The 20,429-nt window shown below is 45.4% G+C and overlaps 1 protein-coding gene across 2 annotated transcripts in view; it reads left to right on the forward strand.

The window, feature by feature from the left end:
* C1QB (complement C1q B chain) overlaps positions 1–20,429 on the forward strand; it is a 79,843-nt gene that overhangs the window by 22,097 nt on the left and 37,317 nt on the right. The window contains exon 1 of one of the 2 annotated variants that reach the window (XM_073570093.1): positions 15,854–15,947. The exons of the other annotated variant lie outside the window; for it this stretch is intronic. The gene's annotated coding sequence lies outside the window, so the exon portion shown is untranslated. Of the gene's footprint in view, positions 1–15,853; positions 15,948–20,429 lie in introns of those variants that run through there. 2 annotated transcript variants of the gene reach the window in all.

Below are 20,429 nucleotides of genomic sequence, written 5' to 3' on the forward strand. Positions count from 1 at the left end.
GCAAGGGAATGGGGCTTGTGAGCGATTTAATCGGACATTGATTCAAATGCTACGCACTCTGGAGAGTGACAAGAAAGCTCGTTGGCCTGAATATGTTTCTGAATTAGTATGGGTTTATAATAATCGGGTACATCGAGTTACGGGCTATACTCCTTATTTCCTGCTGTTCGGACGAGAGGGTAAAGGGATCACGGAGGTAGAGTTGGACCCCGAAGAGCCTCGGCCCTGGATCGGAGTGTCGTCTTGGGTCCGAAATCATCGCCACAGGCTGCAAACTCTTCACCAAATTGTACATACCAAACTTCAAGACTGGGAACACCCAGGGAAGAATACAACCTCCCCTCCCCATCTCCAAAGCGAGGACCGTGTGCTTGTACTAGATCAACGCCCCCAGAATAAACTGGAGTCACGTTGGGAAGAGAGTCCTTATCGGGTACTACGCCGTATCCATCCAGAAGGACCTGTGTACGAAATACAGCCCGAGCAGGATGAAACACTGCCCACCCGTATTGTGCATCGTAATATGTTACGCCCGTGTATTTCCACCAACCCGAAGCAACTGGAACCCGTCCCGAAGACATCCGAACTGGAGTCCATATGCTGGGACTCGGACGACGAGGATTTCCCTCCAGTTCCCAAGGGCCCTCCACCCAATAATGAGCCAGTTGACACAATTAACCCACCGGCATCATGCAGCCCACCGACGTCCACCACCCCAGAAGATTCCACCCCAGTCGAACTTAGACGCTCCGAGCGGTCAACAGCCGGCAAACCCCCCGAACGGTATGAACAAGACCAGTTCGTATGGCAACGAATATTGACACCTTTACAGGCCAATCTCAATAGACTAACTCCCTCGCCCGAGGACTGGCGAGCTTACAGGGTGGGGGAATGTGGGGAGGAGGACCCCCATATAGTGATTGGGCCGGAACCAAGGGGACCGCCATCAGAGTTATTGAAGGAATCACATCAGGAGGATTACAAAGGGAGATATGCGACTGAAGTTGTCAGGGCAACAGGGGGCGGGGCTAGGGTAAAAGGAGCAGGGGACGCGCTGAAGTGGCAGTTGGGGAAGAGAGAGAGTGAAGGCAGGACACAGGGTGACTTGCAGGGGCACCGAGAGGAGCCTGCGAGGAGAAAGCTGGACATTTACCGACAAGAGAGACTTGAGAGACTGTTCCCAGAGACTGCTCCCACTCCCGTTCTGAGAGAATCATCCCCGCTACCCCCCGCCTTGGCGAGAGAGGAACTTTACCTCAGGTTGTGGCCGTGAGTACCCATAACCAGGCCACAGAGGCCTGGGCACTTCCCCCCAGCCTTCCCCCATCACACCGACCCGGCCGTCACCGGCCTGAAGATACGCCACCTCGTCACAGACGAAATAAAAGGCTCGCTACCCTGGCTTTGGGAGAGACTCCTTGATAAAGGACGGCTACAGGTCATCTAGGGAACTGCGTCATCACCGCGTGCCATCTCCATCATTTTCTTCAGGGCCTGTTGCGCCCCAACGGCATCGCTTTCTTCAGGGCCTGTTGCGCCCCAGCGGCAGCGTTTCCTTCAGGGCCTGTTGCGCCCCAGCAGCAGCGCTTTCTTCAGGGCCTGTTGCGCCCCAACGGCCTCGCTTTCTTCAGGGCCTGTTGCGCCCCAACGGCATTGCTTTCTTCAGGACCTGTTGCGCCCCAACGGCCTCGCTTTCTTCAGGGCCTGTTGTGCCCCAACGGCATCGCTTTCTTCAGCGCCTGTTGCGCCCCAACGGTATTGCTTTCTTCAGGGCCTGTTGCGCCCCACCGTCATCACTTTCTTCAGGGCCTGTTGAGCCCCATTCCTTCCCGGGGAAGCGAGACTTCTGGACAGCCGCCTCAGCGACCTCAACGCTCACGAAACCAGCAGTCCCCGGAAGGCTAAGTGGCATTAGAATTTGGATAAGATTGTTGAGTCCCTGCATGGACTGTTTGTTTTGTTCTCAATTGTATGTTTGTTCAGACAAGCCCAGTGGCTAAAGCTAGATAAAAGTTATTTTGCAAACCATCAGTCGTCTAGTGTCTCGTCACTGCATCCTGCGAACCTGCTCAACCCTACACATGCATACGCAAGCCATGCGAACTGATGCAAACGCATGCCCCTACGTACACCATGTTAAATATAGAGAAGCACGACACATATGGATCGCTGCGGATGAAACGCTGCGCAAACAGACGCAAATGTGAAACCAGCCTTACATAAGTTATCATCATAGAAAAAATGTTTAAACAGCAATGACCGTGTGTAAATGCGCAGGTCTTTAATGGCTGTGAACGTATTGAAGCCTGCAGATGGAGAGAACGATATACCCCTATGTAATAAAGAGCAATCCGCTCTAGAAAGGACATGGTTGCTAAGGTTGATTACCTTGTTATATCTCTGTTCCTCATCAGGGGATCGATTATTTAATGTTCTATAAGGATGATAGTTATGATTTCTTGATCACCTGCTTTTGTACTGCTCTGTCTCTCCTGGTTATCTGACCCCCTTGGCTTGTCCCCGTTTACTCTCTGTCTTGTCCCTAGGTACTGCACGTTCATCTAGCTTCTGACTCTCGGCTCTCCTTGTCCACGTTTACTGTCTTTGCCCTGTGCTTTGCGTGCACAGTGTCCTTCTCTGCACTCACGTGCTGTGGCTCCGCCGCCCGGGTCATGTAATCGTTTAGTGCCAGGTCCTGTGCTCACTACACTAGTCTCAGGTCCTTGTGCACTGCGTACCTTCTGCCTGCACTCCCTGCGCTCATTCCCGCCCCCCCTTATAGTGCCCCCTAGGCAGCGCTAGTGACTTTGGTGTCATTATACAGCCACTGTTTTTTTTCTGTGTTGTGTGTTTGGAGATGAAAGTCTCCAGATGTGGCTCCAGGAGGAGCCGAAGACTTATGGTGTCCTTTGCAGGAGAGGAGGAGCATTGCGGCTTTAAGACTCCTCACCTGGACATGCTTAGCATGTCATTCTCCGCAAGGAGAAATGATACTTCTTGGATATCGGTCAGACGCCTCTCTCACAGCCAAACCAGATCTCCCACTTTGCACTGATGAGGGGCAGTACCCCGAAACACAGTGTCTGCAAATGGAGATTCTGGCTTGGCTTTTATCCTAGTCATGTAACTAGGCTCGTTAAAGGGTCAACATTGACTTTTAGGATTGCTACCTCCAATAGGTGGCACTAGAGTTCTAGTCCTCTTCCTCTCTGAAGAGACAATTTGCATAATTAGCATATTTCCCAGAGGAGCATTGCGGCTTTAAGTCTCCTCACCTCGACATGCTTAGCATGTCATTCTCCGCAAGGAGAAATGATACTTCTTGGATATCGGTCAGACGCCTCTCTCACAGCCAAACCAGATCTCCCACTTTGCACTGATGAGGGGCAGTACCCCGAAACACAGTGTCTGCAAATGGAGATTCTGGCTTGGCTTTTATCCTAGTCATGTAACTAGGCTCGTTAAAGGGTCAACATTGACTTTTAGGATTGCTACCTCCAATAGGTGGCACTAGAGTTCTAGTCCTCTTCCTCTCTGAAGAGACAATTTGCATAATTAGCATATTTCCCAGAGGAGCATTGCGGCTTTAAGTCTCCTCACCTCGACATGCTTAGCATGTCATTCTCCGCAAGGAGAAATGATACTTCTTGGATATCGGTCAGACGCCTCTCTCACAGCCAAACCAGATCTCCCACTTTGCACTGATGAGGGGCAGTACCCTGAAACACAGTGTCTGCAAATGGAGATTCTGGCTTGGCTTTTATCCTAAGTCATGTAACTAGGCTCGTTAAAGGGTCAACATTGACTTTTAGGATTGCTACCTCCAATAGGTGGCACTAGAGTTCTAGTCCTCTTCCTCTCTGAAGAGACAATTTGCATAATTAGCATATTTCCCAGAGGAGCATTGCGGCTTTAAGTCTCCTCACCTCGACATGCTTAGCATGTCATTGTCCGCAAGGAGAAATGATACTTCTTGGATATCAGTCAGACGCCACTCTCTCACAGCCAAACCAGATCTCCCACTTTGCACTGATGAGGGGCAGTACCCCAAAACACAGTGTCTGCAAATGGAGATTCTGGCTTGGCTTTTATCCTAAGTCATGTAACTAGGCTCGTTAAAGGGTCAACATTGACTTTTAGGATTGCTACCTCCAATAGGTGGCACTAGAGTTCTAGTCCTCTTCCTCTCTGAAGAGACAATTTGCATACTTTGCAGGAGAGTCCCGCCAGCCCAAGGACTTTGCTTATACTTTATCTTTTTTTTGCCATTATGCCAGAAATGCTATGTTTATTTTGTTACATCCTGACATGGTTTATGATGTGCTATAATAAACAAACAGGTGATTTACCTAAAAAGCACTCTTGTGTTTACCTCTGAAAGCAATTTAGTGAGTCAACGCCTCACTCATGGTGTTTTAAATGCAGACAGCGATCCAGGAGCATGCATAGCTGCTACAGAGAACACTGAATGTCTTGGGTAAAATCCAGCATCCAGCAGGAGATGTCTGGCAGCATGGACCAGCTAGTCAAGCATCTGGTCCTGGTCCAGGTCCAACTACTGCAGCATCTAGCAAGTCAACAGCAGCAGCTGGCGCAACAAAAAACAAACTGTTGGTGCAGCAGCGACAACAGCAGCAGGAGGCGCTAACGCGGAAGATGGAACTCCTCGCAGAGGCAGCCCCTTCCCCAACTCCAGGTGATGACTCGTACGTCCGGAAAGCAGTAAGACCAGCCAGGCCAAGGATGATCCCAGGCGTTGATCTGGAAGCTTTTCTGAGCAGGTGGCTGAAACTTTGGTCAAAGCAGTGGGTGGAGATACTGGCTCCATATTTGATGGGTGAACCCCAAAAGACTAATTATCACTTACCACTGCAGGATGCCAAAGAATATGCTAAGTTAAAGACCGAAATTTTAGCACAAACTATGTCGGTTAGAGCCCAACGAGTCCACTGCTGTGCATATGCTGGTCAAAAACCCGTTTGTTCGCAGATGTTTGATTTGTTGCACCTAGTCCAAAAGTGTTAGCAGCCGGAGACATCCACTCCTGCTCAGATGGTCCAGTGCAAGGTGATGGACAGATTCCTCCACTCCCTTCCCAGTTAAATACGGACCTGGGATGCCCATGGCGACCCTCAGAATGTGGACGACCTGGTTAGCCTAGTGGAGAGGTAATAGGTTGGCGCTCCTACATAAGAAAGAATATGTCCAGAAAAGCTGCTGATGTCAAGACAGAGTCTGTGCCAGCTCTGTCTATGCTGGGCTGTGAGGATGAGTAAAAACAAAAAGACAACTGCGCTAGGACTAGAGGAACATTGGTAACAAGCCCAATTTAGTAAGAGGAGATCCCTGTGACCTGTCCCACATGCAGTTAATAGAGTAATGTATTAAACAATAATATTATAAAAGGTGCCAACAATAAAATACACAGGGACTTACTTGTGTCCAAATGAATAGCAGAATGTGCATTGCAGGTCTAGGGATCCTGCTGTATGGAGATTGCAGAGGGCATGCTAACAGGGTTGGCTTGCAGGGAGATCTACCACTTCTTCTCAGCCATACATGCCCTATTTTGTGTGGTGGATGTAAAGGTGAGTAAGATCACAACATGAGTCCATGTCACTAGTGGTCTTTGCCTGTTTTTTATGGAGTACTGTTCCAGTAATGAGCACTGCACTTTATACATACTAGCGGTCTAGAGCGGGGGGGGCCGTGGGTTCTTATATATAGGGTTGGGTACAACAAGGGTCAGCAGCCCTGACGAAGAAGGTCCGAGCACCTTTGAAACAGTTTGGCCTTCTCGCGCACCCATCCTTTGTTTCTGGTGATGTCACCCAGACCACACCTCATGCAAACACCACCACTACACGATGGTGCCTCTCGGCTGGAGCACGCTGCCGCTCACCCGCCGCAGACCCCAGCAACACCAGAGGCTTTCCATCACCTAGGGAGGATGCTCCCCTGGTGGACCACTAACATCCTCATCTATTCTCTTCTGCAATCTGTCCTGCTCTCCCTGCAAGCCAGCCTTGACAGCATGCCCTCTGCAGTCTCCATACAGCAGGATCCCTAGACCTGCGATGGCACATTCTGCTACTCATTTGGACACAAGAAAGTCCCTGCGTATTTTATTGTTGGCACATTTTATAATATTATTGTTTAATACATTACTCTATTAACGACATATTAATACCACTTAGTGACCAATAATACCACATACAAGTCACAAATACCACCACACCATGACCAGACAACATTTTATTACCACATAGTGACCATATAATAACACATACAAGTCACAAATACCACCTTACTGTTACCAGACTACATATTACCACCACATAGTGACCGAAAAATACCACATACAAGGGACAAATAGCACCAAACCACGACCAGAACACATATTCTTACTGCATTGTGACCAAATAATACCACATACAAGGAACAAATACTGCCACACTGTGACCAGAGCACATATTTCCACCACATGGTGACTGAATAATGAGAAATACAGGGGACAAATGCCACCACACAATGACCAGACTACATATTACCACCACACAGTGACTGAATAATTGCACATACAAGGGACAAATACCACCACACTAAAGACAAGAGCACATATTACCACCATATAGTGATCAAATAGTCCCACATACAAGGAACAAATACAGCCACACCGTGACCACATCACATATTTTGACCACATAGTGACTGAATACTAATAAAAAAACTATTACCATAAGTGCCATTTGGAGATCTGTACATAGTACACAGTGTCAGTGTACAGGTAATACAGTGATCACCAATGGCATTATACACAGGAGCTCTGTATATAGTGTATAGTATACAGGAAATACAGTGATCACCAGTGGCATTATACACGGGAGCTCTGTATATAGTGTCAGTGTACAGGTAATACAGTGATCACCAGTGACTTTACAGTGGGTACGGAAAGCATTCAGACCCCTTTAAATTTATCACTCTTCGTTTCATTGCAGCCATTTGGTAAATTCAAAAAAGTTCATTTTTTCTCATTAATGTACACTCTACACCCCATCTTAACTGAAAAAAAGTGGTAGAAATTTTTGCAAATTTATTAAAAATGAAAAACCGAAATATCACATGGTCAAACGTATTCAGACCCTTTGCTCAGACACTCATATTTAAGTCACATGCTGTCCATTTCCTTGTGATCCTCCTTGAGATGGTTCTACTCCTTCATTTGAGTCCAGCTGTGTTTATTTAAATAAATAGGACTTGATTTGGAATACACACACCTGTCTATATAAGACCTCACAGCTTACAGTGCATGTCAGACCAAAAGAGAATCATGAGGTCAAAGGAACTGGCCAAGGAGCTCAGAAACAGAATTGTGGTGTCACGATCCATTTTTGGATCTGTGTCAGAGTCTGGACTCTCGTATAAAAACCTTTTTCCTTTCTGGTCCTCGGGGGTTAATATGGGTTTTTGCCTGCTGCTGGGTTCCCCCCTGGTGGCCGCTGGTGTTACTACATGTTAGTCAGTCAGCAGGTGTGACCACGCCCTCCTTCCTATAAAGGGTCATCAGGTGCTGTACTCACTGTTGGTGATATTATTCATTTGGAGACCAACCAAGCTGGACTCAGGAGCAGACTGTGTTGCAGTGGAGCTCCAGCTATCCCCTTTTCCTGGTACCTTACTCTGCTGCTTAGAGCATTAGCAGCAGAGAGAAGCTAAGTCTTGTTTTTTAGTTTATTTTACCCTTAGGTGTCTGTCATATCTATCCTTGTTTGTTATTTGGCGTAGTACACGTTTTCCCTTTCTCACCTCCTGGGAAGGGGGTTGGGGCTTTAGCTCAGGGCTAAACAGGAGATAGGAACAGGTCGGGGACTTGGACCTCACTACTATCAAGTGTACCCCCAAGTTAAGGAGAGTCAGGCCCCCCTTAGCCTGAGGGGCAGTTCAGGGGCCCAGGTTCCATGTCTCCTGTTGTCCCCCTACTGCCTCATGACATGTGGCAAGGCACACATCTGGCCAAGATTACAAAAGAATTTCTGCAGTACTTAAGGTTCCTAAGAGCACAGTGGCCTACATAATCCTTAAATGGAAGAAGTTTGGGACCACCAGAAGTCTTCCTTGACCTGGCCATCCATCTAAACTGAACAATCGTGGAAGAAGAGCCATAATGAGAGAGGAAAAGAAGAACCCCAAGATCACTGTGGCTGAGCTCCAGACATACAGTTGGGAGATTGAAGAAAGTTCCACAAAGTCAACTATCACTGCAGCCCTCCACCAGTCGGGCCTTTATGACAGAGTGGCCCAACGGAAGCCTCTCCTCAGTGCATGACATATGAAAGCCTGCATAGAGTTTACTAAAAAACACATGAAGGACTCCCAGACTATGAGAAATAATATTCTTAGGTCTGATGAGACGAAGATAGACCTTTTTGGTGATAATTCTTAGTGGCATGTGTGGAGAAAACCAGGCACTGCTCATCACCTGCCCAATACAATCCCAACAGTGAAACATGGTGGTGGCAGTATCATGCTATGGGGGTGTTTTTCAGCTGCAGGGACAGGATGACTGGTTGCCATTGAAGGTAACATGAATGCGGCCAAGTACAGAAATATCCTAGATGAAAACCTCTTCTAGTGCTCTGGACCTCAGACTTGGCCGAAGGTTCACCTTCCAACAAGACAATGACCCTAAGCACACAGCTAAAATAACAAAGGTGTGGCTTTGGAACAAATCTGTGACCATTCTTGACTGGCCCAGTGAGATCACTGACCTAAACCCAATTGAGCATCTCTGAAGAGACCTGAAAATCCAAATCCAGGTCTGAAAAACTTGCTGCATCATTCCCAAGAAGACTCATGGCTGTACTAGTTCAAACGGGTGCTTCTACGACCATGTGATATTTCAGCTTTTTTCTTTTTTAATGAATTTGCAAAAATGTCTATATTTCTGTTTTTTCCAATCAAGATGGGGTACAGAGTGTACACTAATGAGAAAAAATGAACTTGTTTGAATTTACAAAATGGCTGCAATGAAATAAAGAGTGAAAAATGTAAAAGGGTCTGAATACTTTCTGTACCCACTGTATACACAGGTGTTCTGTATATAGTGTCAGTGTAGAGGTAGTACAGTGATCACTTATGACATTATACACAGAAGCTCTGTATATACTGTATAGTGTACAGGTAATACGGGAATCACCAGTGACATTATACACAGGAGCTCTGTATACAGTGTATAGTGTACAGGTAATGCAGTGATCACCGGTAACATTATACACAGGAACTCTGTATATAGTGTCAGTGTACAGGTAATACAGTGATCACCAGTGACATTATACACAGGAGCTCTGTAAATAGCATATAGTGTACAGGTAATACAGTGATCACTAGTGACATTATACGCAGGAACTGTGTTCTCCTTCCCCGCCATCCTGTAGAATGTAAGCCCAAAAGGGCAGGGTCCTCTCTCCCCTCTATATCAGTCTGTGATTGTTAGTTTGTTTACTGTAAGTGATATCTGTAATTTGTATGTAACCCCTTCTCATGTACAACACCATGGAATCAATGGTGCTATATAAATAAATAATAATATAGTGTACAGGTTATACAGTGATCACCAGTGGCATTATACTTGGGAGCTCTGTATGTAGTATATAGTGTACATGTAATACAGGGATCACTGGTGATAGTATACACAGGAGGTCTTTATATTGTGTCAGTGTACAGGTAATACAGTGATAACCAGTGGTATTATACTCAAGAGCTCTGTATATAGTGTATAGTGTACTTGTAATAGAGGGATCACTGGTGTTATTATACATAGAAGATCTGTATATAGTGTCAGCATACAGATAATACAGTGCTTACCAGTGACATTATACTCAGGAGTCCTCTATATAGTGTACAGGTAATACAGTGACCACCAGTAACATTATACACAGGAGCCCTTTATATAGTGTACAGGTAATATAGTAATCACAAGTGACATTATACTGTATATACTGTAGAAGCTCTGTATGTAGTGTCAGTGTACAGGTAATACAGTGATCACCAGTGATATATACAGAATCTCTGTATATAATGTCAGTATAAAGGTAATACAGTGATCACAAGTGACAGTATACACAGGAGCTCTGTATAGACTATATAGTGTGTAGGTAATACAGTGATCACCAGTGAGGTCTGTAGTTGAAGTCCTTCATCTTCACTTTTCTTCTTCATCTAGTGCAGACCTCCATCACTTCTTCCAACCAGGATTCATCTCTGCAGGAAATAACAGTTATCTAGAGCATCACTTCCAGAGCACATTACTTAACTTTTTTAACAACTTCTACACTACACCAGATGAAGAAAAAATGTGACAGTATCACCCTGCACAGTAACAGATATTGAAAACAGTATCCTCAAAAATGAAATACACCACTGCAGTAATAATATCCTTTAAATAGCCCCTACAGTAATAATATTCCCATCCTTGCCCCCTCGTGTCTCATTCCTGGCTCCAGCTATAAGTTCTACCATCCTAGCCCCATATGTTCTCTCATCCTGCCCCAATGTGTTTCCATTCTGACCCATGTGATGTCCCATCCTGCCCCATATGATCTCCCATCCTTTCCTATATCACGTCTCCATCCTGACTCATCTGTCTCCATCCTTCCCCATGTGTCACTTTATCCTTCCCAATCTTTCTCCATCCTAACGTGAGATCAGAAAAGGCAGAAAGATCCAGTCTATAGCTACTACAGATTTGTTCAATGGATACATCTGCTCTTTCTGCCCAAGATGTTGCCATCACCCTTGTAGAGTGGGTAGGCCCTCAGATCATCCAGGATCGGTCTACCTGCACATACATAGGCCAACTTGATAGCTTCCCTTATTTATCTGGATAGGGTACCCTAAAATATGGTCGTCCCCGACCATACAGTGCTGGCACAACAGAACTTTACTATAAGGCACTTTTTTTAAAAAACCTATTCAACCGTAATAAAATTCTCTTTGCTCTACATGAGAGTCTTTTTTTTTCCCGTCCACCTCTGACCTTTTGGCCAGCAATATGCTTTGGGCAGGCGTTTGATTACAGTCCTCCATGATGCGAGCACGTACACAGTTCACATTAGCACCATCAAAAACTCCCAATTCAATTAAGAAAGAGAGAACTGAGTTTTTCAAGCTAAAAATAGCAAATTTTATTAACAAATTTTATTACACATGATTAAAACATAAATCAGAGCATAAATACTAATAGGACACAGGGCTAAGTAAATATGACCTTATAGAGCACAAAAATAGCACTTAAACATGAATCTTTCACAATAAATGTGTACTGAAATATAAATATAAAGTGCATGTATGCTTAAGTAAACACAAGTACCAGTTGAAGAGTTAATCAGCAAAGTGCAAACGCTTCTACCCGGCTGTATGCCTATTCAGAAGCTGGAAGGACAATCCAATACTCCGGTGTTGAAAAAAGGGAGGAATCAAACTCTAAATCTAGATATATTATAAAGTGCATTCCCACGCAAGTGGTGTAGCACCATTACTGCATGAGATCCAAAATAAAGAAATGTGCTCAATAATATCAGGTGCCTTACTTGAAAATAGGTAGTAACGCTGCCCTGGCCCGCCGCCCCTATGCGCGTTACGCCGCAGCTTCCTCAGGAGGCGTGGTTTCCTATTAGTCAGGTGTTAGTATTTATAGTCAGAGCCACCAATAAGAACGGTAAGCTGACCTTGTGACGTATACGTCTTAACGCGTGCGCAATAGTCTCAAACGGAACATATTGCAGCTCCTTATGTAATGTCAAAAAACAGCGCATGCGTGGGGATCTTGACACTCAATACCGGAAGCTCTCATAGATCGCTTACGCAAGTGCACGCTTTGTACGTTGCCTAGCAACGAAAGGCCGCTCGTAGATCCCACATACAAAGTAAGGAAGTCAACGGCGCATGCGTGGATGTTCCGTCCCACTATAATAGGAAACCCTCACTCGGCGCTCCCAGAATGAAACAGGACACGTTGCATAGCAATCCGTAACCGGCAGCAAACCGTGTGAGCACTTTGTGAGAGTCTCAAGTGAAGGAAGAAACAGGCATGCGCACGCTACCAGACCCATGGGAAAAAGACCAATAGATAATTATACTGATTAGACAGCCAGGAATCCTGAACATAAGATATCAGAAAAAGCCATAATAAAAGTATCAAATAGTTTGTAATCATGTTGAATAATATATAAGTGATACATAAATTCAATAGCTGTACGTACATAATATCAGACAGTATAACAAAATTTTAGTGAAAGAACAATAATATATTTTATATTTACAAAATCATAAAAATTGCATAATGGAACAAAAATTCCATATGGTGCTACATATAATACAATGTGACGTTATTAAATAGGCTTCAAAATTCTCAATGGATGCCGGATTCCATATCTTGCAGTAAAAGATCTTCATAAGGAAATCATCATGGGCACTTGGACACATAATAAGCTAAAATAGATAAGATATACAAATAAAATTAAAACACTAAAACCTGATAACAAAATTAAAAGACACAGAAGTATTTATAAAAAGGACCAAAAACCATTACTCTCATTTAACCCCTGAGGAGTCATGGTATTGAGTCTAAAAATCCAATGACTCTCTACCTGTGATAAGACTTTGAAAATATCACCACCCCTCACCCCCAGGGATACCTGATCAATTGCGAAGATACGTAGACCCTCTGCTTCTGAATTGTGAAACATTCTAAAATGTCTTGGCAGAGTCTTCAATTGATCCCCTTCCTCAGCATCTTGGGATTTTTGGATATCTCGAACATGTTCACGGATTCTTATTCTAAATTCTCTGGTTGTCATACCTATATAAATTTTGTTGCATGGGCAACTTGCGTAATAAATTACGCCCTTTAAGAGCAAGTAAGGCATTTTCTTACAGAAAACGTCTTAGAATGATCCGAGTTAACAAATTCCTTTGCTCTTAGAGTACTAGCACATGCCTTGCAACTTTTACATGGAAAGAACCCATGAATTGTACCAAAAATCCCTCTTTGTATTTTCTCCTTTGAGGGAAGGTGACTTCGTACAAGTAGGTCAGATAGGTTTTTAGATCTCTTAGCCGTAATACATGGTCTCTTTGTAAGGATTTTTTTAAGAATGGGATCCGTGTGGAGTATATGCCAATGGGAATTAATTATACTAGTAAATCCATTCCATTGAGCATTAAATGGTGTAATCAATCTCACTTGATGTTTATCATCTACTTCAATTTTCTTCTTATATAATAATTGATCTCTTGACATTTGTTGTACTCTATTATAAGCACTACGAATAGTTCTATGCCCATAACCCCTTTCTTGAAACCTAGAGTATAAATCGGTGGCTTGACTTTGATAAGCTTGCTCAGTAGATCAAATCCTTTTTGCCCGTAAATATTGTCCTACAGGGATAGACCGTATTGTGGATTTTAGGTGGGAAGATTCAGCATGCAAGATTGAATTTGTAGTTGTCGGATTCCTAAATAGGTCAGTACAAATTGACCCGTCCTCATTTACCTGGATATCAACATCAATAAAATTAATTTGCTGCCCATATGAAGTGAGGTTTATATTCAAGTCATTGTCATTGAGTGTAGTCATCAGGGTTTTAAGTTCATCAACAGAACCCTCCCACACAAACAGTACGTCATCAATAAATCGCATCCAATTATGGACTTTATCAATATTAGCCACAAGGGAGCATTGAAAAATTTCCCTTTCCCAAAACCCGAGAAATAAATTGGCATATGCCGGAGCACATGCCGCCCCCATGGCTGTACCTTGTGTCTGTAGGAATATTTGATCTCTAAATACAAAACAATTGTGTGTTAAAATAAATTCCAACAGAGCCAATAAGAGAGTTACTAATGACGTATCCAAATTACTGTTTCTCAAAAACCATGAAACCGCTTTTAAACCTTGGTCATGGCGGATGGAGGTGTAAAGAGCCTCTACATCTGCCGTTACTACAATCATTCCTTCATCAAGGTGCAATTGATCTAATCTCCTTAAGGCCGCTGTTGTGTCTAAAATATGAGAGGGCAGAGTAGTAACCCGTGGTTTCAAATAATAATCTATGATTTTGTGGCGCCCCTGAGGCTCAGTCGCCACAGAGGTACTGCACCTTCTCCTAAGGTGTAGTGCCCTACCATCCTGGTAAGTTGGGAGCTCCTTTCCACACTCCAACACCTACACCCGCACACAGGATAGTTTAGCAAAGGATCAGATTGCAGCTCCATGCTTAGAGGGTAGCAGAGCACCTTTCGTGGGTCCTTGCGTCGTAACACGAGATGTGCTGGGAGGTTGGTGGAGTTTAGATCCATTTAAAAGGTTGGGAAGGTTTAGAATTACAGATCAGTCTGACGGGAGGTCAGTCCCTTAGGGGAGAGTCTGACAGAAGGTCAGTCTGGGGTGATTCATCCCCAGCAGCGGCCGCCGCCGCCTCACAACCGATATTGCCATTGGTTGAGCCCCATCCGGAGGAGATATATGCGGGTGTTAGAGCAGAATGGAGGCCCGGGACCGCGTCCCTGCCTGGACCGGGCGTGGTTGTGCCAACCTCCACCAACGACTCCGGCCGAGACTGCTCTGGCCCCGGTTCGGACCCAACTGGGGTCCATTCCATCTGTTACTCTGGGAGTTGCAGCTGCAGCCATCTACCACCAGGCACCGGAGCCGGATCCGTGGCTGGGAATGCCAGATACGACTACTGCCCCGGGGCTGACCCTAGTTTTGTGAGTGGAACCCACAAACAGGAATGGCCCAATAGACCTCCGACGGCGACCCCAGGCTACAGTGCTGCCGGCAGAGGTCCCGATGGACACAGCAGGGTCGGATTCGGGGGAATCGGTGATGGCGCCGGCTGGGTTACCTACAGCAGCGATTGATGTTTCCATGGCCCTTTCTATTACCCCGACTGGTCCTTCTCTCTCCCTTTGGGAAACAGAGTATATGCGCTTGGCCAGAAACCAGAATCAAGATGAAGACGTTACATCTGGTAGCAGTTCCAGTTCAGCTTCCAGAACCCCAGGAGGGGACCATAATTAGAAAATTTTCAAAAATTTCTCGTTACCCAGGAGGGTTAGTTTGCACCAGTTGTGCCCTTTTGTTCAACATGTTCTATTTTTTTTTGCTGGTAGCACCTTTGTTGCCTAGTTTTTGATTGGCATCCTTTGCATTGGAACTGAGGAGATCATGGATGCTGTATGATCCAAAACTTTCTTGTAAATAGTTTGCACCTTTTTAGGTGCCCTTTCTTGGTTTTACATATATTGACACTTTGTGAAAATGATGTTCTGCATGGACACTTTTCGAAGAATGATGTCTACCTCGAAGGACACTGCAAGAAATCCCGGCTGGGAGCGGTGTCCAGCACTTCCAAGAATCTTTGCACTGTTTTATTGAAAAGTATTTGATAATGTGTTTTATAAGAGTATTAGTAATTGAGAGATAGCTTTTATAGAAGAATTAGGAATGTCTGGTATAGAGATGAGTAATTTGAATAAAGAATTAAAGTGACAGGTGACGGACCAGGTATTTGCGGTCAGCGTCTTGCATCTAGAAGAAAGAAAGAGAAAGAAAGAGAAAGAGAAAGAAAATAAAAATGATAAGGAAAATGTGTTATAGAGAATAGCACTTTGAAATTGAGAACTGCACTTAGAATTAAACATTTTAGATAGTGAAATAAGAATTGTTGGTAACTTTCAAGATGAGTGCCTCCTACACTAGGAAGTTTAGTATAAGAAAAGTTTATTATGCATTGCAAATTTTTGTATGTTTCTTTGCTGTTTGCTTTGTTTACCTTGCAGCCCGCGGACATGCTGTGTTTAACGGGGGGTTTGTGGCACCCCTGAGGCTTAGTCACCACAGAGGTACTGCACCTTCTCTTAAGGTGTAGTGCCCCACCATCCTGGTAAGTTGGGAGCTCCTTTCCACACTCCAACACCTACACCCGCACACAGGATAGTTCAGCAAAGGACCAGAATGCAGCTCCATGCTTAGAGGGTAGCAGAGCACCTTTCATGGGTCCTTGCTTCGTAACACGAGATGTGCTGGGAGGTTGGTGGAGTTTAGATCCATATAAAAGGTTGGGAAGGTTTAGAATTACAGACCAGTCTGATGGGAGGTCAGTCCCTTAGGGGAGAGTCTGACAGAAGGTCAGTCTGGAGTGAGTCCCAGAGGAGAGAAGGACAGTCAGTCAGGAGAGTCTGAGGATGGGTCCGAGGAGAAGGAGAGAGATGTAGAACTGCAACCTAAGCATCCATAAGAAGGAGAGACAAGTACGGAACGATGGAGTAGAGAACAGAGAGGAGGAGTGGGTTGGATAGGAACCCTGCCTATAGGTTCTCAGTGCAAGGCCGGGGCCCGGTCCCCGAGGTTGTATGGACACTTATGGTTCTGCAGCAGACACCGGTGGAGTAGTTGGCTGTAAATGCACTACTCCCATCCAAGACTTGGGACACAACAGCAACACGGATAGAGAGCCGGGATCCAGGAGAATCCCTGAGCAGGCTACAGCTGTCTGTCATACAAGTAGAGTTCTAAGAACATCTAGAAAGGAGGTATTCCAGGGTAACTAAGTACTGGAGTGCTTCACACCACAAGGCGCATTGGAGGAGTTGTTCAGGAAAGGTACATGTTGGCGGTGTGTTGGAGAGGCGAGCCCTGACTTGCCCGGGAGGTTGCTTGAGTCTATACCCCAGAGGACATGGCACGGAGGCAGGCACCAGTGTGTACCATGAACTGTGAGTAAAGCATTGAAACTGCAAGCTCTGGTGTCCTCCATTCATCCGTCGCTAACACCTTCAGCACCGCTACATCTGGGTACCAGCATCCACACCATCCTGCACCTATCCTCATCCATAGCGCCTACACAGCCCTGGGACTACAGCTCCACCTGTGGGGAGCTACACCATCTTTGCTGCATCAAACCATCAGTCCCAGTGGGTCTGCAAGCAGCGTTGGCTTAACACCTTACTTGCCAATCACCACGGGTGGCGTCACAAACTATTCCATTAACCACCAAAACTACCACCATCGACATTGGGCGCTCAGGGCCACGGACCGGGTCACCGCCACCGCTGTGACACATTCTCCCCCTGACACCGGCTCGGTACCGAGTACCCCACAGCCCTGGGAGGGCGACCCAATTTGACATATCAACTCACTGAGCCCCTCATTACCCGACACTATAGGGCGGCCTGTATGGTCTTCAATATTTTTATGCACCTTGGGAATTTAGTAAAATGTTGGTAGTTTAGGTTTAAGCGATTCAACAGTTTTAAGCAATGACTTAGGAATAACCCCACCTTAACACGTGTCAGCCAAAATTTCAATCAATTCATTCTGACATTCAATCAAAGGTACATGGGTCAATTTTTATAACTAGTATCCGACAATATCTTATTAGCCTGTTTTTCATATAACTCCCGTGGCCAAATTACAAGATTTCTGCCCTTATCGGCCCTCTTAAAGACAACATCGCTCCAATTCTGCAATTCAGCGATAATTTTCTTCTCCTTTTTATTTTTAGGACTAGCATGATACTCACGTCCTAATTTTTCAATATCAAGAGTTGCCAATTTGACAAAAATTTCAATTGCTGATCAAGTATTTATGTTAGGAAATTTTTTTGATATATTAAACAATGAAACGGGAAATGAACTCACCGTCTCATTGAGATTATTTTCTTCAGCTAAACTCTCAAGAATTTCTAAAGCAGCCTTCTCCTCCCCTGAATTTAACGATAATCCCATACTATTTTTTTCGTGGAATCTTTTAAGGATTAACTTCCTTGCAAATAAGTGAACATCCTTTATGGCCGTAAAGGGGTCTAATTGTTGAGATGGAGAGAAAGTTAAACCTTTTTCCAATAGTTCTCTCTGTTCATCAGTAAGGATGTGCGAAGAAAGATTTATTACCTTTGGTTTGTCATTCCTCCTTGTTCCAGAATTAAATTCGTGCTTTGAAGTAGTTCTGCCTCTACCACCAAATCTTGTTTTAACCCACCTTGGTGTATAATAATCCCTTTCATGGGTTGAGGTGGTGGCACTGGACAAGGAGGAAGCCGATGACACTGATGGATTTCTAATAGAAGATTGTTTATTATCTTCTAAAGAGTTCACATTAGGACTCACCACAGTCCCAGCAGCCAAAGTCCACATTATATTGACCCAGCTTGTTCATCAGGTTCTCCTGGTTGAGTTCTTCCCCCTCCTTCCTTTGTACGTAGTATGGCCCTTTAATGCATGTGTGCTGCTCTTTCCTAGGGATAAAGTTCAGGTTACACATAGCAAACTAAAACACAGTCCTTTGCAGCAGCCACGTACAGTCCATTTTTTTTTCTAGTCCAAGGGCACATATCCCCTCAGGGTCAGAATCCTGCAATCCAGCAGTGGTGGCGCAACGGGCGCAACAGAACTTGAAGAGGGGAAAAAACAATGTTCCACATTAACATTCAACCATGGCTGCACTGGCCACACTGTGTCATGATTCAGGACAGGGTTTCCTTTCCCATCCTGGTTCTTTTGGGGTTAACTTTGTGTAGCCTCTCTTTGGTTTGAGGAGGGCTATTTAGACCTGCTTCTGGCCAGGCTCTATGACAGTGATACTTTCCATACCTGGCTAGAGCAGCTGACCCAGGTTTCTCTGTTTGATACCGTTGTTCCTCTTCATGTTTGTGTACCCGTGTATGACTCCGCTTGACCTTCGTTCTGGTTTGACCCTTGGCTTCGCCCCTGACTTTCCCATTGTCTTTTCCCCTGCTTCCTATGTCCCCATCTGGCTTCCGACCTCGACTCATCCCTAACTATTCTCCTGTCTCGGCCTACTGCACTGACTCTGCTCTCCAGCTTCTGACCTTGGCTTTCCTGACTACGTCCCCAGCTCATCATGTACAGCCAGTTCCCTCCCGTTCTCGTGGGTTGGCTCCATCCCCAGTTACTCCCCCGGAGGCCACGTGTCCCACCGGGTCCTACTCTGGGGTTCACTGCACGTAGCGGTGTCTGCACTACTCTGGGCCGGACCACGATCTTCGGCAGAACCCCCTTAGGTTTTGCGCACCTAAAGACACACAGCCAGTGTGTCTTTCCATATCACTGACTTATACCTTTTTTTGTTGGGGCACTAAGTTTTCTCGCATAAAAAAGGAATGGATCCTTTCCGTGCTTTGTCAGAGCAAGTCTCTACTTTTACACAGATGATGCAAAATTTGTCTGTGGAGCAGAGGGCTCTGGCTCAGTCTATATCAGTAGGTGCAGAGAGTGATGGCGGATACGGTTAAGACCATACAAAGTGCTCCTCATTCCCGCGTTAAGGATGGTGGTGTTACGGATGGTTGTGTTACGGATGTTTCTTTATTCCCTCCTGAGCCCCCTATTAAACTTCCTGATACCTTCTCTGGGGAAAAAAGAAGTTTTGGGCTAACAAAGAGGGGTGTAAATTGTTGTTCTCCCTGCAACCTAGTTCTTCGGGGGATGAGGGGAAAAAGGGTGGGGGTCATCATTTCTCTGTTGAGGGAGGGTCCGCAGGCTTGGGCTTTTTCTCTTGCTCCCACTGCCCCTGAGAGAATGTCTGTGGATCGGTTCTTTGAGGCCCTTGGGCAAATCTATGATGAACCTGATCATGGGCGATTGGCTGAGGACAAGGTGGTGAGTCTCTCTCAGGGGAAGCACTCAGTCGAGTGGTATTGTTCTGAGTTTAGGCATTGGGCCTCAGAGGTGTCTTGGAATGATTCGACTCTCAGGGAATTGTTCCACAGAGGGATGTCCGAGCATCTAAAGGATGCATTAGATTGCATCCCCCACCTGACTCTATGGAGGAGGATATGACACAGGCCGTCCGTATGGACTGCAGACTCCGTGCTAGGGGAGTGGTGCAACAGGAGGCTCCCTTGTTCCCCGTTAAGGCTGACTTCTCTTTGTCAGTTGAACCCATGGAAGTAGGAGCTGTTTCTGTAAAGGAGAAAGAGAGAAGGCGTTGCAAAGAGATCAAGCTCTGCTTCTACTGTGGGTCCCTGGAATACTGGAGAAAGGACTGTACTTCCTGCCCTCCATCCTCCAAGGTGTTGGAAAACACCTAAGTCTGAGTAACTGTCGAGGAGGTTGCCTAGACCCTCAGGTACATTTTTCCTCAGCTTGTAAATTGTTAGTTCAGGTGGAGCTTGGGGTGGACAATGGTCGATTCCCTGTTAGGGCTTTTGTGGATTGTGGTTAAACCATCAATCTTATTGACTCGAACCTGGTGACTCACGGTAATATAGGGACAGTTAGCCTTAATGCGCCATTAAAGGTGGTGCCATTGACTCCACCCCTCTCACCAAGTTGGGAATCACTCATGTGTCTGAGGCTTTCCTTCTCAAGGTGGGTCCTGTACATGTAGAGCACATAACTTATTT

Source organism: Dendrobates tinctorius, unplaced genomic scaffold (assembly GCF_039654945.1).
Source record: "Dendrobates tinctorius isolate UK_male_01 unplaced genomic scaffold, ASM3965494v1 ptg000028l, whole genome shotgun sequence".
NCBI lineage: Eukaryota > Metazoa > Chordata > Amphibia > Anura > Dendrobatidae > Dendrobates > Dendrobates tinctorius.